Source organism: Orcinus orca, chromosome 14 (genome assembly GCF_937001465.1).
Source record: "Orcinus orca chromosome 14, mOrcOrc1.1, whole genome shotgun sequence".
NCBI classification, from domain to species: Eukaryota; Metazoa; Chordata; class Mammalia; order Artiodactyla; family Delphinidae; genus Orcinus; species Orcinus orca.
The window spans coordinates 17,490,379-17,510,287 of record NC_064572.1 but is presented as its reverse complement, the minus strand read 5'-3'; the positions used below and the strand labels follow the sequence as shown (position 1 = coordinate 17,510,287).

At 45.8% G+C, this 19,909-nt stretch overlaps 1 protein-coding gene across 7 annotated transcripts in view; it reads left to right on the top strand.

Annotated features, from left to right (window-relative positions):
* The window catches only part of RASGEF1A (RasGEF domain family member 1A), a 311,582-nt gene that overhangs the window by 36,157 nt on the left and 255,516 nt on the right, over window positions 1-19,909 (top strand). For 5 of the 7 annotated variants that reach the window (XM_049696655.1, XM_049696659.1, XM_049696656.1 and 2 more), the window contains one exon: window positions 2,249-2,404. The gene's annotated coding sequence lies outside the window, so the exon portion shown is untranslated. Of the gene's footprint in view, window positions 1-2,248; window positions 2,405-19,519; window positions 19,580-19,909 lie in introns of those variants that run through there. The other 2 variants (XM_049696660.1, XM_049696661.1) reach the window with 2 other exon arrangements.

Sequence of the window (19,909 nt, the reverse complement as noted above, 5' to 3'; positions counted from 1 at the left end):
TCCTCTGTTGATGGACATTTAGGTTACTTCCATGTCCTGGCTATTGTAGATAGTGCTGCAGTGAACATTGGGGTGCATGTATCTTTTCAAACTATGTTTTTCTCTGGATATATTTCCAGGAGTGGGATTGCTGGATCATTAAAAATAGAGCTACTGGACTTCCCTGGTGGCACAGTGGTTAAGAATCCGCCTGCCAATTTAGGGGACATGGGTTCGAGCCCTGGTCCGGGAAGATCCCACATACCGCTGAGCAACTAAGCCCGTGTGCCACAACTACTGAGCCTGTGCTCTAGAGCCTGCGAGCCACAACTACTGAGCCCGCGGGCCTAGAGCCCATGCTCCGCAACAAGAGAAGCCACTGCAATCAGAAGCCCACGCACCACAATGAAGAGTAGCCCCCACTTGCCACAACTAGAGAAAGCCTGCGCACAGCAACGAAGACCCAACGCAGCCAAAAATAATAAATAAATAAATAAATTTTAAAAAGAAAAAAGATAGAGCTACCGTATTTTTATAGGAACTTTTATACTTCACAGAGATAATTTTTCATCTATGAAACTGGCAATGATATATAGAGAGATAGAGACTATGAAATATGCGTTTGGTAAGGGCTCAGGAAACAGGAATGTTAATTTGCTGCTGGTAAGAGGGTAAATTGGTAGCAACCTGTTTGGAAGTCTTATTTGGCTATAAGTATTAAAATTATTACATTAGCTCAATACTTCTATTACTAAAAATTTATTATAAGAAACAAGGACATGCACAGAGAATTATTGACAAGGATATTCACTAAAATGTTATTTCACAGTGTAGTAAAATGTAAATGTTAGTAGAGGACATTGTTGTTTTATAATTCCCAAATGATAGACACTAGAGCACTTCTAATACAGGCATCAGTTATGAGGAATGCTTAGCAATGTGCCAGGCAAATAGCTCTCTGAGCAAGGACTGGGACCCACTTCCATCCCATTGCCCAGACTTTACCCTCAGGGCTAACAACATGGAGTGAAGCTCACCCACGGCTGTCTGCTCGCCCCCCCTGCTCCTGGGGGAGCAGAAATTCTGCCCTGAAGAACTGGAGGCAAAAACTGAGACAGGAACATCAGGTCCTGCAGCAGGGAGGGGCCCAAGGAGGCTCTGGCAGGAGCGTAGCACTGCGGGGGAAGGGAACGCCATTGTTCTAGGGAAGCTACAGAAACGTACCATAATGACTTCACGAGCCTACTCCGGTATGGTCAAGTGGCCCTTGACGAAGCTCTTACCTGTGATCTCATTTGATCTTCAGGTCAGGGCTGAGATGGACAGCGGTCACCAAAGCTCAAAGGAACGAGCTTCCCCGAGGTCTCCGAGTGAAAATGAGAGCTAACACCATGGGCACTCACGAAGCTGTGCTCTTCTAAGTTCTTTGAACATATTAATTCATTTAAGGTTCATAACAAGCCGAGGGAGGAGGCTCTCTCATCATTATTCTATAGATAGGAAGCAGAGAAACGCAGCGAGGCCACAGCCAGCTTGTGGCAGAGCTGGGGCGTGAACTCAGGGGTCCTCACTCAGGGTCCACACACTCGGCCTGGATCCCAGCAGGCTCCTAGGTCCACCTCACTGGTTTTTGGCTCTCAAACGTCTTCTCTGCCTCACTGCCTGGCCCTGGGAAAAGGGCAGGCTGAGGGCCAGGAGTAAGTGAATTGTCCTGGCTGGCCACAGTAGGGACTGCTTCAAAACGTACGGTTTCTTCTTCTTCTTCTTCTTTTTCAATTTTATAAATTTATTTTTATTTTTGGCTGCGTTGAGTCTTCACTGCTGTGCATGGGCTTTCTCTAGTTGCGGGAGCAGGGGCTACTCTTTGTTGTGGTGCGCGGGCTTCTCATTGTGGTGGCTTCTCTTGTTGCAGAGCACGGGCTCTAGGTGCACGGACTTCAGTAGTTGTGGCTCGTGGGCTCTAGAGCGCAGGCTCAGTAGTTGTGGCGCACGGGCTTAGTTGCTCCGCGGCATGTGGGATCTTCCTGGACCAGGGCTCGAACCCGTGTCCCCTGCATTGGCAGGTGGATTCTTAACCACTGTGCCACCAGGGAAGCCCGTACGGTTTCTTCTTGATGAGAAGACCCCCTTTTAAGCAGGACAGAAGCAGAGGAACGGGAGCGGCAGACCTCTCCCAGGCACGAGCCCGGCATCCGTTGTCTCACCGTGTGGGTGGGAGCTGGGAGGCAGGCACTCTAGGCTATCACTCTCTTTGTTTCCTTCCCTCCAGAGCACAGACACGCCGCTGTGTACTGATGGAGTTCATCAGTCAGTGTGAGGGCGCGTTGCCGGAAGATGTGACTCTGTTCCCCCTCACCCTGAGGACAAGGCAGGGCCACCGCACGATATAACAACATGCCGATCTCCATGGATTCCCGAAACACAGGTCAGTGCCCCAGACACACAGTCGTGGTGATTTGCTTGCTTCTGTTCTGAACTCAGAATCCTAGAAGCCCTCACTCGGTTCCCTGGGACAGTCTTACAGGTGATGTTAGCTGATGCTAAGAATCCTGTACCCATGAGTCTTTTTTGTAGTGTCATTTGCTGAGTATGCAATCCAGTCCTTCCCACCCTGGCTTTGAGACGGTCCTTTGTTGGACATGCAACTTCTGGCTTTTAACTTAAAATGGTTCTTCAGGCAAGCGTGGCAGGAAAGCAGAAGCCATCTGCTGAAGACAAGACTGAATGGCCTGGTTAAATTATTATAGTAACCAACAATATCAGGATAAAGAGAAGAAATAACCTTTCATGAGGTTTGATACAGAACTACTTCTCAGGGTTACCCCAGGGGCATGAGCACCGTGACATAGCCAGCCTTCCGACTCACCCTGTAAAGCACACAGACTCTAAATGTTTTTATAATGTAACATTTTTTCATACGCTGCACGTTCTGCATATACAAAATTAACCTCCTAAAGGTTGAACTTCACTTTTAGATTTTAGAGCTTTGCCTGCCCTGTGGGCTGGGTAAGTAGGTCAGCCGGTCAGCTCTTCAATGTTGCATTAATAAAAAATGTGGAGCTAATTAAATGTAAAGGATAGCACCGTGCCTCTTATTCCTAGGGTCCCTTGCACGCGACTGCTGTGTCAGGTGACAGGTGAAGGAGCAAAAACCTCTGGGGCATTTGTTTATTCAGGAAGCATCAAGATGGTGTGGGTGTAAAACCACGTTGACAGCATTGGTTTTTTCTGAGTTTAGTGTTTGATCATAAGAAAGACAATACCAGATAGGCTTGTCTGAAGAGACTGGCCCCTTGGCTGAGGCTGAATCCTAATTTCCTGGGAGTAAGACACAGGCACAAGGCCATGGACAGAGAGTGGACAGGGCATGTGAAGCCAGGCCTTTTAGGATATGGCACGAAGGGAGTAAGACTAGGAAGAAAAGCAAGGAAATCATTAAAACTGAGGATCAAAGTGAACACCCGGGCGGGTCAGGGGGATATGGCCACATCCGGGGCCAATGGTTTGCCCCCTTGAGTTACAGACTCAGGCTTAGGCACACACAGAAGATGTCTGAACATGATGGTGTGTCTACTTCATCCACTGAGACATAGTAGTACACTGGCCCTACTTCCTAGTGCTCTTTATGCCCTGCCTCTATATCCTCTCATACACATAATGTGATATTTATTCTTTTTTTTTTTTTTTTTTTTTGCTGTACGCGGGCCTCTCACTGTTGTGGCCTCTCCCGTTGTGGAGCACAGGCTCTGGACGCGCAGGCTCAGCGGCCATGGCTCATGGGCACAGCCGCTCTGCGGCATGTGGGATCTTCCCGGACCAGGGCACGAACCTGTGTCCCCTGCATCGGCAGACGGACTCTCAACCACTGCGCCACCGGGGAAGCCCGACATTTATTCTTTTAAGGTGCAAAACATGTTTACATACAAAAACTTGAATCCCCACAAAATCTATGCAAGCCTAAGACACAGCGCTGACACTCACAGCCCTGATTCTCCCTGACACAAATGTCCTACGCAAATCTGGTCTAGGAAAAACTCACCTTTAAGATGAGATGAGGAAAAGAATCTAGCAAAGGATCACTTTGGAGATCACTACATGAGAAAAGTCAAGGCAACACAAACGGTTGAGGAAGGACTGTTGCCACGAGGCCCATGAAAAGCACGACCAAACATCTTGTGTCAAGTGACACCAGATGATAGAGTCTCCTCTGCAAACAGGAGATACATGTGGAGACACAGAGATGAGGGGAAGAGGGCAGGACCTCAGAGGTGAACTGTGACCTGGCAGAGCTCAGGGATGGAAAAGCCCTGCTCGGAAGTGATTTCCTCTGGGAGCAGGCAGTGGGGAAAAGAGGATGGAGTCGCTACAAAGAGCCTCTTTCTCACCCTACTCAGTGTCTGAGCCCTCTGGACTGATTCCCTTGCAGGAGTGCTCAGGAGTTTGCTCATACATCTCCAGTGGCTGGGAGGCCTGTTCTAGGACTGCTCTATGATGGAGAAGGCCTTCCTTAGGACACGCTGTTCTCTCTCCAACCTTGACTCCCCACTAGCTCGTCCTAGATCTCTTCTTTTTAGGGCTTCATGAACCTCTGGGCTCCCTCTCATGGGTCTCCCACCCATGTTCCCAAGTCTAAGCTCCTTAAATCCCAAATCCTTGATCTCTCAGTTGCTACAGCCTTGATCCATGGGCTCATGGTCCCTGAGCTCAGAGCCCTCTGCCTCCTGTCAAAAGTACCCTGGCCACCCCTTCTCCAGGACCCTTGAAACCCCACTTCTTTGTGTTCTGCCTCATTGCATCTGGACACCTGAGCATTGAATTAGGGATGGGGTGTGGGGACCTGGAAGTGATGCAGAAACAAGAGTTTAGTGTTGTATGTCATCACTATGGAAACACCTGGTCCTGTGATTTGGGTGCAGCTTCAGGGATGTGGGACCAGAGTCAGACCAGCAGGGGCGCCAGTCTTCACTCCACAAGTGTTTCTGAGTGGCTGTTCTGCTAGGCCTCTTCTCTCCCCTGATCTCCTCGGAGCATTGGGTCCTTGGGAAGCATCGGGTTCCTGGGGCTCATTGAGGAACTGGGGAGCTCCAGGATTGAGGGCCTGCTCCACTGCAGGCTCAATGTGTGGCGGACACAGAACAAGTATCAGATAACGAGCCCATCACAGGGCACCCACAACTGACAAGGGCAGAATAAGTGCCAGCTAAAGGAGACCATCAGGGGACCCTCAGAACTAAAGACAGGAGTGACTGAGTTGAGGCCGTTCACTACTCATCAGAGAGGACCAGAGAGTGGAGAAGCAAGTCTTGGAATAGAAATGCAAGAGGACTGGGCGTACCGGAAGACCCACATGGCCTGAGAACTCAGCACCTGTGACTCTGGCTTAGAAGAGGCCTAAGGCTTCAGAGCTGTGGCGAGGGCGGGGCTTTTAATGAAATAACATCTGTTAAGAAGGACTGGGCGACTTAAAGGCTGTACTGCCTGAGGAGCCATGGCCTGGGCCAGTTTCTTGATGTGCGCAGGCAGCCAGTGCTTACTACCATTTTTTTTTTTTTTCGGTACACGGGCCTCTCACTGTTATGGCCTCTCCCGTTGGGGAGCACAGGCTCCGGACACGCAGGCTCAGCAGCCATGGCTCATGGGCCCAGCCGCTCCGCGGCATGTGGGATCTTCCCGGACCGGGGCACGAACCCGCGTCCCCTGAATCGGCAGGCGGACTCTCAACCACTGTGCCACCAGGGAATCCCCATACTACCATTTTATTCTTGGAGCTCCACTCTCCTTAAGACATTGAGTGAATCAACAACGAACTGAGCCAAAGTTTAAAAATATACGTACAGAAATGCAACAAGTGCTGGGACTTCCCTGGTGGTCCAGTGGCTAAGGCTCTGTGCTCCCAATGCAGGGGGCCCAGTTTCGATCCCTGGTCAGGGAAGTAGATCCCACATGCCGCAAATAGAAGATCCCGCCTGCTGCAACTAAGACCCAGCACAGCCAAATAAATAAATAAATATTAAAAAGAAAAGAAATGCAACAGGTGTTTTGAAAATGGCCAGATTGTGAAGAGAGGGCCAGAGCAACAGAGTTGCCTTTTTTAAAAAAATATAAATTTATTTATTTATTTATTTTTGGCTGCATTGGGTCTTCGTTGCTGCGCGCGGGCTTTCTCTAGTTGCGGAGAGCGGGGGCTACTCTTTGTCGCGGTGTGCGGGCTTCTCATTGTGGTGGCTTCTCTTTGTTACAGAGCACGGGCTCTAGGCGTGTGGGCTTCAGTAGTTGTGGCTCACGGGCTCTAGAGCTCAGGCTCAGTAGTTGTGGCGCACAGGCTTAGTTGCTCTGAAGCATGTGGGATCTTCCCGGACCAGGGCTCAAACCCATGTCCCCTGCGTTGGCAGGCGGATTCATAACCGCTGTGCCACCAGGGAAGCCCCAGAGTTGCCTTTTTAAAAACCCACATGGCTGGCATCCAAAAGCCAACTCCTGGAAGGTATTCATAAAAATCTTTCCAGAAAAATCACATCTGAGTCAAGGAGGCTCTTTTGGCCCGCCTCCTGGAATTGGAGAAGTCCTTCACAACCTGTCAGTGGTGTACCAAACTGGTTCTCTAGTTTCTGAATGTGCCGAGAATGGGCCTTTGCCTCAGCTAGGGAATCACCCACGAGGCCTCAAATAAAGTCAAGCCATGTGCAGAAGGCACAAGGCTGCACTCGCTGGGCCTGCAGAGGCGCACGGGGTAGGGGTAGCGGGAAGCACAGTGCTGCAGCCAAGGCCTGAGATATGCAGAAAGGAAGAGGGAAATGAAAGGCACAAGAAAGTGCAGAGATAGAAAGGAACAAGCAAGAACCATCTGAGCAAGTAAAAACATGCAAGGAGAGCAGTCAAGAACTGCAGGAAAAATGACAGAAAACCATGGACCCGCCTGGAATACAGGTAGGCGTCCTTGGTACCCAAGAGCCCCTGAACGCCTCACTCCCGCCCCCTAGTGGCTGCAGGGTAAGCTCTGGTCAAGGACGAGACGTAAGTGCCAACTCCAGGTGACTTCGCACAGAAGCACATCTTAAACTGAAGAGTTTCAAAGATCAAGCAGTTTAAAATCATTTCCAGGAAGACCTGGGAAGTGGGGTCTCAAGGCAACACCTCCTCTTTGTTTCATGTAATAGAATTTGGGCTCGAAGAGGGGCTTCCCGCAGGCCTCCACTTAGGGATTGAGAACTTTAGTGTAAATGTAATTATTTTCAAGCATTTTTTTTTCTAGAATTTATTGTGAAGTGAAAGTTTTATGAATCTCTGCCAGATATATCTTATGTTTAAGGTTCTTCCTATTTGTGTATCTGTGGCTTCGTGTGAAAGAAAATTTTCAAAATTAAGGTTCATTAAAAAGTAAGAATAGGGCTTCCCTGGTGGCGCAGTGGTTGAGAGTCCGCCTGCCGATGCAGGGGACGCGAGTTCGTGCCCCGGTCCAGGAAGATCCCACATGCCGCGGAGCGGCTGGGCCCGTGAGCCATGGCCGCTGAGCCTGCGCGTCCAGAGCCTGTGCTCCCCAACGGGAGAGGCCACAGCAGTGAGAGGCCCGCGTACCGCAAAAAAAAAAAAAAAAAAGAAAAGTTAGAATAGGGAATTCCCTGGAGATCTAGTGGTCAGGACTCTGTGCTTCCACTGCAGGAGGCACGGGTTCGATCCCTGGTTGGGGAACTAAGATCCTGAAAGCTGCGTGGCAGGACTAAATAAATAAATAAATAAATGGCTGTTGTTTTTTTTTAAAAAAGAATACTTTTGTTTCTTATTTATTTTTTAATTAAAGTATAGTTGATTTACAATGTTGTGTTAGTTTCTGGTGTACAGCAGAATGATTCAGTTTTATATATATGTATTACTTCAATTAGTATGTATATATATGTATTCTTTTTCATGTTCTTTTCCATTATGGTTTATTACACGGTATTGAATATAGTTCCCTGTGCTATACAGTAGGACTTTGTTGTTTATCTATTTTATACATAGTAGTTTGTATCTGCTAATCCCAAACTCCTAATTTATCCCTCCCCAACCCCTTTCCCCTTTGGTATCCTTAATGAGTTTGTTTTCTATGTTTGTGAGCCTGTTTCTGTTTTGTAAATAAGTTCATCTGTATCATACTTTATTTTATTTGGCCGCACCTGGCAGCTGTGGCATCTTATTTCCCCAACCAGGGATCAAACTCTTGCCCTCTGCAGTGGAAGCTCGGAGTCTCAACCACTGGACCGCCAGGGAAGTCCCTCAGTAATCACTTTTAGTCAACACGTTGCCATAAACTTGTGGTGTCCTGTAGTAGAATTCAGTTAGCAATGTTCTCAGAGTGTGTGGGAAGAAAGGTGAGTGGAAGCTGATTCCATCAGGCTGAGTGGAGAAGCATGGGGCGGGGGGTGGAGGGCTTGAGACCTGATCGCCCTCCCCAGGCAGCGGCCGGGGGTCACTTCCCCAGCCCCTCCCTCCGGCGCATGACCAGAAGCCTGTGGCGGCTGCCTAGACTCAGCCACCCAAGCCAGGTCCCATGTGCCACGGTGGTGCCCGATATCACCACCAGAGGGTGAGTGGGATTCAGCATTGTTTGGCCTTGCTCTCTGGACAACAGAACAAGCAACCTGGCTTCTGTTTCAGGACACCAATCTGTTTAGCTGAGCTGATTGCCGTGCGGGTGAACCCCCATTTACTAGAGTTAGGTTTTCAAGAAAATTCCCTCTGCTCTTCAGGGTTATAATAAGGGGGTATTTCATCCTGGTGTGACTTTGCAGTGTGTGTTTGTGAGGAGGGCATGTGCCCTCTCCCTGTACACCCCCCCCTCACCCCAGCTTCTCGACCCTGAGCCTCTCTGGCACTCCTGATAGTGTAAGTGCAAGACCTGCACACTGACAACCACGACGCTGCCAAGGGAAACCAGCAAGGACCTGAGCAAATGGAGAGAGAGTTCATGTTCATGGGCTGGAAGATGCAATATGATTAAGACGGCAATTCTCTCCGAAGTATCTATAGAGTCACTGCAGTCTTTTAAAAAAATCCCAGAAGCTTTTTACAGAAATTGGCAAGCTTATCCCCTAGGGCAAAAACAGCCAAAAGAATTTTGAAAAAGAACAAAGTTGGAGGATTTATGTTTCCCGACTTCAAAACTTACTATAAAGCTTCAGTAAAAAAGAAACAAACAAAAAACAGTATGGTGCTGGCATATGGATAGGCATATATATCAGTGGCACAGACTAGAGAGTCTGTTGCAGCAAAAATAGAAATGAAGTTTTCCCTCTCCTGAGAACAAGGAAAATAAAGGGAACAGGGAACAGGCTAGAGAAGAGACATAACCTGGCCTGAAAGAATTAATCACCCCTAGTTTTTTTTTTTTTTTAACTGTTACTAATCTGTAGTGTCTGTAAATAGATTTTACTCCACAAAACTAACCTATTACTCTTTAACACTATGTGAATTACATCCTGCACTCCCTTGTAACATTTGCATTTCAGAAAAAAGTTGCAGGCTGATAACCAGAGACAAACGGACCCAGTAACAGGGCTGCCTGACGCCAGCACTGACTGTTTTGAAATAATGCAGGAAGAAGAAGAATGCAGGACCTTCACTACTTTGATCCTTATCATATACCCTGGACTGCTAGCCCCACATATAAAATCTTCTCCCATTCCCGAAGGGGGTGTGGGCACAGTTCTTGAGGCGCTAGACTTCTGTCTTCCCTTCTGCCTGGCAGAAAAATAAAGCCATCTCTCTCTTCCTCCAAAATCTCTGTCTCCGTATTTCTGTATTTCTGTCCGGCATTGGTGCACAGGGAAGCCAATATTTCGGCAACAAGTCTAGAAATAAACCCTTACATTTATGGTTCATTGACTTTCAACAAAAATGTCAATGCAATTCAATGGAGTGAAAGGATAGTCATTTCAGCAAATGGTGCTGGGACAAAGGAATTAATGGTTGCCTGGGGTTGGGGTAGGAATGGGGAAGGACTGCCCACGGGGTGATAGAAATGCCCTAAAACTGAATTGTGGTGATAGTTGCGCAACAGTACAAATTAACTAAAAATCATTGAATTTACACCTGAAATGGGTAAATTCTATGGGGGAGGGAGAGGTAGACACCTCAGCCTGGAAGCAGGTCAGGCACTGGTGTGCTGAGGTGGGAGGGTCTGTAGTGGACAGGCTGGGTCTCTACCTTCTTCCCCACACCCTTGCTGAGCCTTTCGGAGCCTCTGCCCCTTCATTTTCGTAAACTAGGATAATGACACTTGTAGGCGGTTGGGGAGGGTGGAAGGAAGGCACCATAGGGCCAGCTGTGCCCTCCCTGTTGGGGTCCCACTCAGCTCCCAGAGCTGGGGGCAGCAATCCCTGACCGGGAGCCTCCCACTCTGGCTTCAGAGCACCCAGGGGCCGAGAGGGTCTGGCCAGCACCGTCCTGAAGGAGTAGCATGCTGCCCCCATGTACACTTTTCTAGTGGCTGCATTTAAAAAGTAAAAAGAAACAGGTGCAATTCATTTAAATAGTACATCTTATTTAACCTAATTCACTCTACATATTATCACTGACATGTGATCATTTTATTAATTATCAATAATACATTTTACATTCTGTTTTTCTTACAAAGTCTTCCAAATGTGATGTGTATTTTTCACTCATAGCGCGTTTCAGTTTGGACCAGCCATATTTCAAATGTCCAGATAGCCTCCGCTCATTTTTTGATTGGATTGGTTTTTTTGTGGTTGTTATTGAGTTGTATGAGCTGTTTGTATATTATGGAAATTAAGCCCTTGTCGGTTGCATCATTTGCAAATATTTTCTCCCAAACAATTAGCACAGGTGCTAAGACCACTGGATACCCACATGCAAAAGAATGAAGTTGGATTCTTACCTCACTCCATATACAAAATTAACTCAAAATGGATCAAAGACCTACATATAAGAACCAAAATTATATAACTTGTATTGATAGAGGAAAACATGAGAGTAAACCTTCATGACCTTGGATTCAATGATTTCTTAGATCTGATACCAAAAGCACAAGCAAGAAAAGCCAAAAGAGATGAATTGGACTTCTTACAACGAAAAACTGTTGTGCATAAAGGAGAAAGGGAAAAGATAATCCACCCTCCAAAATGGTACAAGATGTTTGGCAATCACGTATCTGATAAAGATCTGTAGCCCACCAGCCAAGACTGAGAGAGATGTACCCAACTCTGCAGGACACTTCATTGGGCTTAGAGGGTGACTAGGAAAGAAATCAGTCTGGCAGGTGCCCAAGGCCAGTGCGGACCCCAGGGCTGGGGAGGGAGAGGAGGAAGGGCTGAGAGTTGGCGTTAGAACGGATGGCCACTAGAGGACGCCAGAGCACCAGCGGGTGTTGGCGGAACTCCACGGATGTAACCAGAGAGGAGGTGCTGGTTATCGGGCGGCTCTGACTCTCCCACCCAAACTGCCTCGTCTCACAGAGGGGCACAGAGGTCTGCCTTCAGCATTTGATGGGGGCACTTCTAGCCTGGTCGGGTGGCCTAGTGGTTGGGACAGCCTAACAGGCTGTCTGCGGACTGACTGCCCTTTGTTTCTCCAGAGGCAGGACTCTGGAACCCAGAAATACCTGGCTTGACTCATGGGATTGCAGCTTTCAAGCTGCAGGCCTGCGTGGGTGTTGGCATCTAGAAAACAAGGCTGTTGATCCTGAAAGTGGAGCCTGTAAAAGCCCTGGTATTTTGGTGGGTGGACTGTGCTCATCCCTGTTTGCTTTCTTCCTTTGCAGAGTTCTCCCCTAACTTCCTTCTTCCCTTTTCATCTGAGCCTCTTCTGTCCCCACACCCCTGCCGGGTGGACCTTAGCAAATCTCAAGTATAATATCCCGTATAATTAACTGTTTCAGCAGGCTGTATTTAGATCCCCAGAGCTTATTCATCCTGCATAACGTAATTTTTGTAATCGTGTCACCAACATCTCCTGTCTTCCCACGCAAGTTCCCGACAATCAAGATTCTGCTGTGTTTTGTGAGTTGGACTTTAGTAGATACCAGATGTAATTGAGATAAAAGTGTTTTCTTTTTGTGGTTGCTTTTTCCACTTAGCATAATGTCTTTCAGGTTCATTCATGTTTTCCCAAATGTAAGAGGTCATTTTTTTTAAGGCTGAACAATATTCATTCTTATATATCACATTTTCTTTATCTATTTCTGCTAGACACCAGGGAAACAATAATAGGATGGCACCTCTAATTTCTAGATGCCTAAATTAAATAGATAAATAAAATAAAAATTGATAACATCAAATTTTAGTGAGAACTGAGAGGAGTAAAAATTACCTTGTATAGAGCTCATGGGCACATAAAAAATACATCCAGGGATTCCCTGGTGGCTCAGTGGTTGAGAGTCCGCCTGCCGATGCAGGGGACATGGGTTCGTGCCCCGGTCCGGGAAGATCCCACATGCCGCGGAGCGGCTAGGCCCGTGAGCCATGGCCACTGAGCCTGCGCGTCCGGAGCCTGTGCTCCGCAACGGGAGAGGCCACAGCAGTGAGAGGCCCGCGTACCGAAAAAAAAAAAAATCCAGTTGGGAAAACTGATTGGTTTTTACTTATAAACTTAAAACTTTATTGGGAGCTCCCTGGCGGTCCAGCACTTAGGACTCCGCGATTTCACTGCCAAGGGCACGGGTTCAGTCCCCCATCGGGGAACTAAGATCCTGCAAACCAGGCAGCGTCGCCAAAAAACAAACAAAAACCTTTATCTATGCTATTAGAAAAAAGAGTAAAAGTAAATACAAAACAATGAAAACTCTCTGAAGTTCTTTTTTTAAAAGTTTTAAAAAATATATTATTTGTTTAATATTTATTTATTTGGCTGAGCCGGGTTTTAGTTATGGCATGTAGGATCTTTAGTTGCGGCCTGCAAACTCTTGGTTGCGGCATGTGGGATCTAGTTCCCTGACCATGGATCAAACCCGGGCCCCCTACATTGGGGGCACAGAGTCTTAGCTACTGAACCACCAGGGAAGTCTCTCTCTGAAGTTCTAAGACACCCTTACTTTCTGTATTCCTCCAGCCATCTATAATCAGCTTCTATTTTGTGCAAACGTTTACAAAAAAATCAAGAGTAGGGAAACAGAAACAAAGTTGAGTCCCAGTATCTACATCCTCATGGTTGTTATGGGACTCCTAATGCCAAAATCCCAGGGTATTATGAAGATTAACTCCAATAATATCCATGAGGTTTCCAAAACAGTGCATTGTAACCTACTTGTAAACACATAACAGATGTGTTGTGTTCAGTAACACATGTTCAGTGATTGTTGCACTAATGACTATATATATGTTGTTTTCCAAATAGAGACATACTCAGATGTTACAGCCTTTATTAGCCTTCTGTAAACTTTGACGTGCCAGCCAAACATGTGATCCTTCAAGATTGTGATGGTGGCCTTTAATGGTCTTTAATAGTTGTTTTGAGATAAAGTGGTTGATGTAAGGGGCTGAGTTGTGGTGTGCCTACTTTCTCTAGTGCTACTAATAACGGGTCTGGGGGAGCAGCATCGGCACAACGAAGAAAGTTGTTAAAGATGCCAGTTCATGCCGTTCCAAACCTGCAGAATCGCAATTTCTTCCATGGGTGCTGGAATGCTTTGTATGCATATTAAAGTTTGAGAGGCAAGATTTACATAAGTGCTTACAATAAAGATGATATGGCTAGTTTTTTTGTGTGTGTGTGTGTGTTACGCGGGCCTCTCACTGTTGTGGCCTTTCCCGTTGCGGAGCACAGGCTCCGGACGCGCAGGCTCAGCGGCCATGGCTCACGGGCCCAGCTGCTCCGCGGCATGTGGGATCTTCCCGGACCGGGGCACGAACCTGTGTCCCCTGCATCAGCAGGCGGACTCTCAACCACTGCACCACCAGGGAAGCCCTACATGGCTCGTTTTAATAACTACTATCACCTATGACCTCCTTCGCAGATTCTGCCTGAGCGCACTTTTTTTTTTTTTTTTTTGGCTGTACTGCACAGCATGTGGGATCTTCATTCACTGACCAGGGGCCGAACCTGCGTCTCACGTATTGAAGGCTGATTCTTAACCACTGGACCACCAGGGAAGTCCCACATTTTAATAAATATGAAATGTAGTTAACTTCAATATTATATTTGATTCAAGTGTACAACATAGTTTCAAGTGAGCAACATAATTTATATAGATGACAAATAAATTTGCTTTAATTACGTTCTCCAGGCAATTCCAGGGAGAAACCAGGGTTATGCAACAGGTCTCGCAGGTATTTTTGTGGTGTGAGAGTTGAGTCCAGCCTTTGGTTCAAGGAAAGGTAATAATAGAGTCTGTGTGAGTGGGTCAGGTCAGTGCACCCCACATTCCCCATTCCTGTAGCACCAGTAGTAGCTGAGTGTGAGACAGAAGGGCCTATGGAAACAGGGAAGGAGAATATCACGTTTTGGTCTCCGTGTAGGAGCTCATTTTCTTCTGAATCTGTCATGTGACAAAGGATAGGGGAGCGTGGCCTTTCTGCATATGAGGGGCCTTCTGCCTCTGAGTGTGCAGGTAGCAGGTGAAAGTGCTGTGCTGATGTCTTCAAGGGTGTACAGGTGTGATTTCTCTACACAATATCGCCTGCGAAAGAAACCTGGAAATGGAAGAGGAAGAGGAAGAAATGGTAGGTTCTCAGGTAAAATTTGTGATCCAGATCAGCAGCCGTGTCACCTTTTCTTGCTGAAACCCCATGTATTTAGAACTTGCAAACATTTACTTCGGTACCTCTGGTAGTCCTGCCTAAAAAATTTGTTTTCAATACTTTTCCTTTTTTCCTAATGATAGCCAAGGTTAGATCTCTAGGCTATTCCTCTCTTATATCCCATTGCCTTTTCTCCATCCAGGTTCCCTTTACAGCATAAAGAATTTCTACCATGAATTACTGATGTGCAAATATTGAAAATGTTCCCTTTTTGTCATATCAACTTGAGGATGTGTTGATATACAGGATTCTCACTGAATATGAGGTTGGGTCCTGGGATATCAGTGAAGACAGAGAATATGTAATATTTAGGTCCTGTCTGGATGCAGGATCAGTCTACGAAGACAAGGATAATGAAAATGTACCAATTAAGCTGATTGCTGTAGGGCCTAGAATAACCCAGAGTTCTGAAAAATAGAGCTCTCAATTGCCTCAAGGAAAGACTTCCTATTTAAAATACACAAGAGTACAGGACATGAGAGTTATATGTGGTTTTAAATGTGCTTAACACTGTTCTCATGATTAGATTAATGTTTTTTGGTTTGCTTTTTTCTTTGCTTTCTTGCAAAACTGTTCCAGCAATGATGAGGCCTGTGTGCATGGGTCAGATGATATCAATTTGTCCCATTACAGCTGACGTTAATTTTGTTCACTTGATTGAGGGGCTATCTGCCAGATTCCTCGACTGAAAAGCTAATAATTTTCCAATTATTGTTAATAGGGTCTTGGAGGGATTTACTAAGAGATGTTCATAAACCATCACATTTCATGTGAATACTACTGTCTTCTTCATTTCCCTTTACTTGTAGATTGCTTTGGAAAATGAAGGCTCTCACCTTTGTTCAGGTTTTGTTAGTAAGAGTTCTGTAAATGGTCTTTTAAATTCCATTGTCATTTCAGTTATTTTCTTGTTTATTACTTTTTGTATCTCCAGGAAAAGAAAACAAGAGTCCTATAGTATATGTTCAAGTATCTTAAAATGCTATAATATAATCAGCACAAATGAGAAATGAAATAATTTAATGGAAATAGGGATTTGTTGATGCAAAGAAAATCTTCATGATATTTCATCTTGTCCTACTCATTTCTTGAGTTGATCTGCATCTTTCACTCTAGATCAGTGACAATTCTAGATACTTATAAAATTAAATAAGATATTGTTGTTCACATCTTAAAATCAGATATCCATCCTTATTTTTTTTTTTTGGCCACACAGCACGGCTTGTGGAATCTTAGTTGCCCCACCAGGGATCGAACCTGTGCCCTTGGCAATGAAAGCACGGAGTCTTAACTAGGGAATTTCCTCCATTCCTTTTTTTTTTTTTTTCCAGTACACGGGCCTCTCACTGTTGTAGCCTCTCCCGTTGCGGAGCACAGGCTCCGGACGCGCAGACTCAGCAGCCATGGCTCACGGGCCCAGCTGCTCCACAGCGTGTGGGATCTTCCCGGACCAGGGCATGAACCCGTGTCCCCTGCATCAGCAGGTGGACCCTCAACCACTGTGCCACCAGGGAAGCCCCCATTCCTTATTTTTGATTGAGTAGTACTTGGAAGTAGAGTTATGGATCTGCAAATTATAAATACTTCCTAAGTGTTTTAAAGGGTCTGTCAGGAAGTACTATTTGGTAAAGTAATTTTCTATAACTTACAGAATCCTCTCTTCTCTACTGAACATAGTACTGGATTGGAAATTATAGAATCCCCAGGATGAGTCATCTTCCTTTTTTTAAATAAACAGGTCTTTTCTGTCTCTAAGCTGAACCTGTCACCTTTTTTGAGCAAAGGAAGGAACCCTGGGATGTGAAGAAAAGGAGACAACAGTCATACACCCAGATAGGTGGGAATGAATAAAGCAGATAGCACAGGTGTGATGTCCAAAGGTGAAGGAGGAAACTAGGCTTTAAAATGTTGTTTGGGAAGCTCTGCTTTGATGGAAATTATGTTGAGAAGCCTAGGTTTGTCTCTTGCTCTCACAGAGACACATCTCCTGCTCCACTCATATCATGCTCCTAAATTCTCTAAGGATTTTCCTTTTGCTCCAGTGATCTTCCCTGGCAATCAGAGTGAGAGCCAAAGTCTTCCCAATGGCCACTGAGGGTCTGTATGTTCTGACTCTTCTTCCATTCTTTATGGGGGCCTGGGAAAATCTGTGCACATACAGAGTTTTTTCATGGAGTTTATGTGAGTTTCTCCTCCCTTACCTTTGGGGGCACTTGTCTCCTAGAGACACCTACACATTCCACTTCGACACTGGGAACGTGAGATAGACTGACTGTCCCCCATTCCAGTCTACATAGAGCATGCTTCCCCATGAGCCAGGCCCTGTACTAGGTCCTCAGAAATGAACCTGGGAGCCTCACAGTATTTACTCTGGCCTCACGATAGAATAACCTGGGCCACTTCATTAAGATATCATTGATTCTGGGCCCTGCCAAAGACTAACTGACAGAATCTATCAAGGTGGGACACAGGGGATGGTAGTTCTGAAAAACACACAAATGATCCCAATGGGGAGTCAAGGCTGAAAATGACTTTGGTGAATGTTGCTCATCAGAATTTCATGGCTATACAAATCACTTATGAATCCCATTAAAAACAGATACTGGGGCCCCATGCTCTGATGTTATGACTCTCCAAGTCTGGGATGAAGGTCATTAATCTGCACTTTGAGCAACCACTGCTTCCCCCAGACCTCATTTCCAGCAGCGTTGATCTAGAGAAATCAAGAACAGCGCCTGAGTGCCTTACATACAACCACCCTATCTGAACACAAATACTGCTTATTCCCAGGGAAGACCACTAACAACTTCTGAAAAGATGACATTCTCTGCTCACCACTTTCAAATTGAGTGGGGACGAGAGAAAGCAGTGGGGTCTGAGCAAGACTCTTATGGAGAAACAACATTTATTCATTCAGGAAAGGAATGTTTCACGAGGATCTACAGCATGCTCACAGCTATGTGAGGATGCACTATGTTCAAGACACTGTGCTAAGATCCTCACATTATGAGAGTTAATTATCGTAATCTGCTGGGAACTGGGTATTCTATGTTCATCTTTCCCAAGAGGATTTAGATGTTGGGCTTACCTTCCTGGGAGTAGAGATTATCTTTGTCTCTTCTCTTTCATTCTCACTGATGATAGAAATAAAACCCATCCACCAAACTTCAAGTCCTTTGCTCTCCTTTATCTGAGTCTGAGCATCAAAAATTGTGAATGCCAGGTCCATTCAGAAAGGTGACAGAGTTTCCAGAAACTCTGGTCTTTGAGCTGCTCTGAAAAGGGTGACCAAGGAATGGGGGCAGAGCCATGGCAGGACATTTTGTTGTTGTTGTTTAAGTGGTCATTTTAAATGGAATCTGAACTGATGTTCACTTTTAGGCTCTGCAAGTCTGATTTTGGAAGAGGGGCTATATTCTGGGTGGAAATTCTGGAGCAGCAGAGCTGTGCCCGCAATGTTAAGCCTGAAGTATGAAACAGCAATCTGATGGGCTGCCCTAGAGGTGGGACTGATGGGTGCCTTATGTGTTTATATTACTCAGGGTGATTCTGGGTGGCCAGTCCCTGATTCTGATCTTGGGGAGAGAGCAGTGAGTGGTGACTTGAAGCGGGATCTTAGTTCCCTGCCCAGTAATTGAACCTGAGTAGCCTGGGTGCAAAAACCAGGAATCCTAACGCCTAGAGGCTAGAGGCAAAGTTGCCCTGGCTCTTGCCCTGTTTGATAAATTAATTGCTCAAGGAGGCAAAAACAGGTATTAAGTTTATTACCAGAGACACAGCACAACATGTGGGAGAGCACACTGAGAAACAGTTTAAGACAGAAGCAAATATTTATAAATAAATAAATAAATATTTTTTTAAAAGGTGGTTAGGAGCACTTTATCTGCAGGAAATAGGGGAGAGGTTTTTCTAGAGAAGACACCAAATCAAAGCAAGGATAATATTTGATTGTATCTTAGCCAGTCACGATTTTGGAAAGACTAGTTGGCTGTGTATGATTGGTTGTTTTTTTTTAAATTTTTTTTGTAGTTAACTTTTATAAATTTATTTATTTATTTTTGGCTGCGTTGGGTCTTTGTTGCTGCGCGCGGACTTTTCTCTAGTTGTGGCAAGTGGGGGCTACTCTTCGTTGCAGTGCATGGGCTTCTCATTGCCATGGCTTCTCTTGTTGCAGAGCACAGGCTCTAGGCACATCTTCAGTAGTTGTGGCACATGGGCTTCAGTAGTTGTGGCTCGCGGGCTCTAGAGCACAGGTTCAGTAGTTGTGGTGCATGGGCTTAGTTGCTTCTCGGCATGTGGGATCTTCCTGGACCAGGGCTTGAACCTGTGACCCCTGCACTGGCAGGCGGATTCTTAACCACTGTGCCACCAGGGAAGCCCATGCCTCTCCCTTCTGACCTGCAGAGTTTATGCTGAAAAGTCAGCTGAGAACCTTAATGGGAGTTCCCTTGTAAGTACTGTGTTACTTTTCCCTTGCTACTTTTAACATTCTCTCTTTAATTTTTGCCATTTTTATATACAATGTGGGGACTTCCCTGGTGGTCCAGTGGTTAAGAATCCATCTTCCAATGCAAGGGATGTGGGTTTGATCCCTGGTCGGGGAACTAAGATCCCACATGCCACAGGGCAACTAAGCCTGTGCACCACAACTACTGAGCCTGTGCACTCTGGAGCCTGTGTGCCACAACTAGAGAGAAGCCCACACACTGCAATGAAGACCCTGTGGGCCGCAACTAAGACCTGATGCAGCCAAATAAATAAATATTAAAAAAAATAATATACAATGTGTCTTCGTGTCTTCCTCTGTGGGTAATCCTGTATGGGACATTCTGCACTTCCTGAACTTGGATGTCTGTTTCCTATCCCAGGTTAGGGAAGTTTTCATGTATTATGTCTTCAGTTATGTTCTCAGCCTCCTTTTCTCTCTCTTCTTCTTCTGCATCCCCTATAATGCAAATATTAGTGTGCTTGATGTTCTTACAGAGGTCTCTTAAACTGTTCTCATTTCTTTTCCTTCCTTTTTTCTTTTCAGTATGAGTGGTTTCAACTACTCTGTCTTTCAGCTCACTGATACATTCCTTTGTATCATTTAGTCTACAGTTGATTCCTTCTAGGGTGTTTTTCATTTCAGTTATCTTATTGTTCACCTCTGATTGTTCTTTATATTTTCTAAATTTTTGTTAAAAATTTCTGACTCA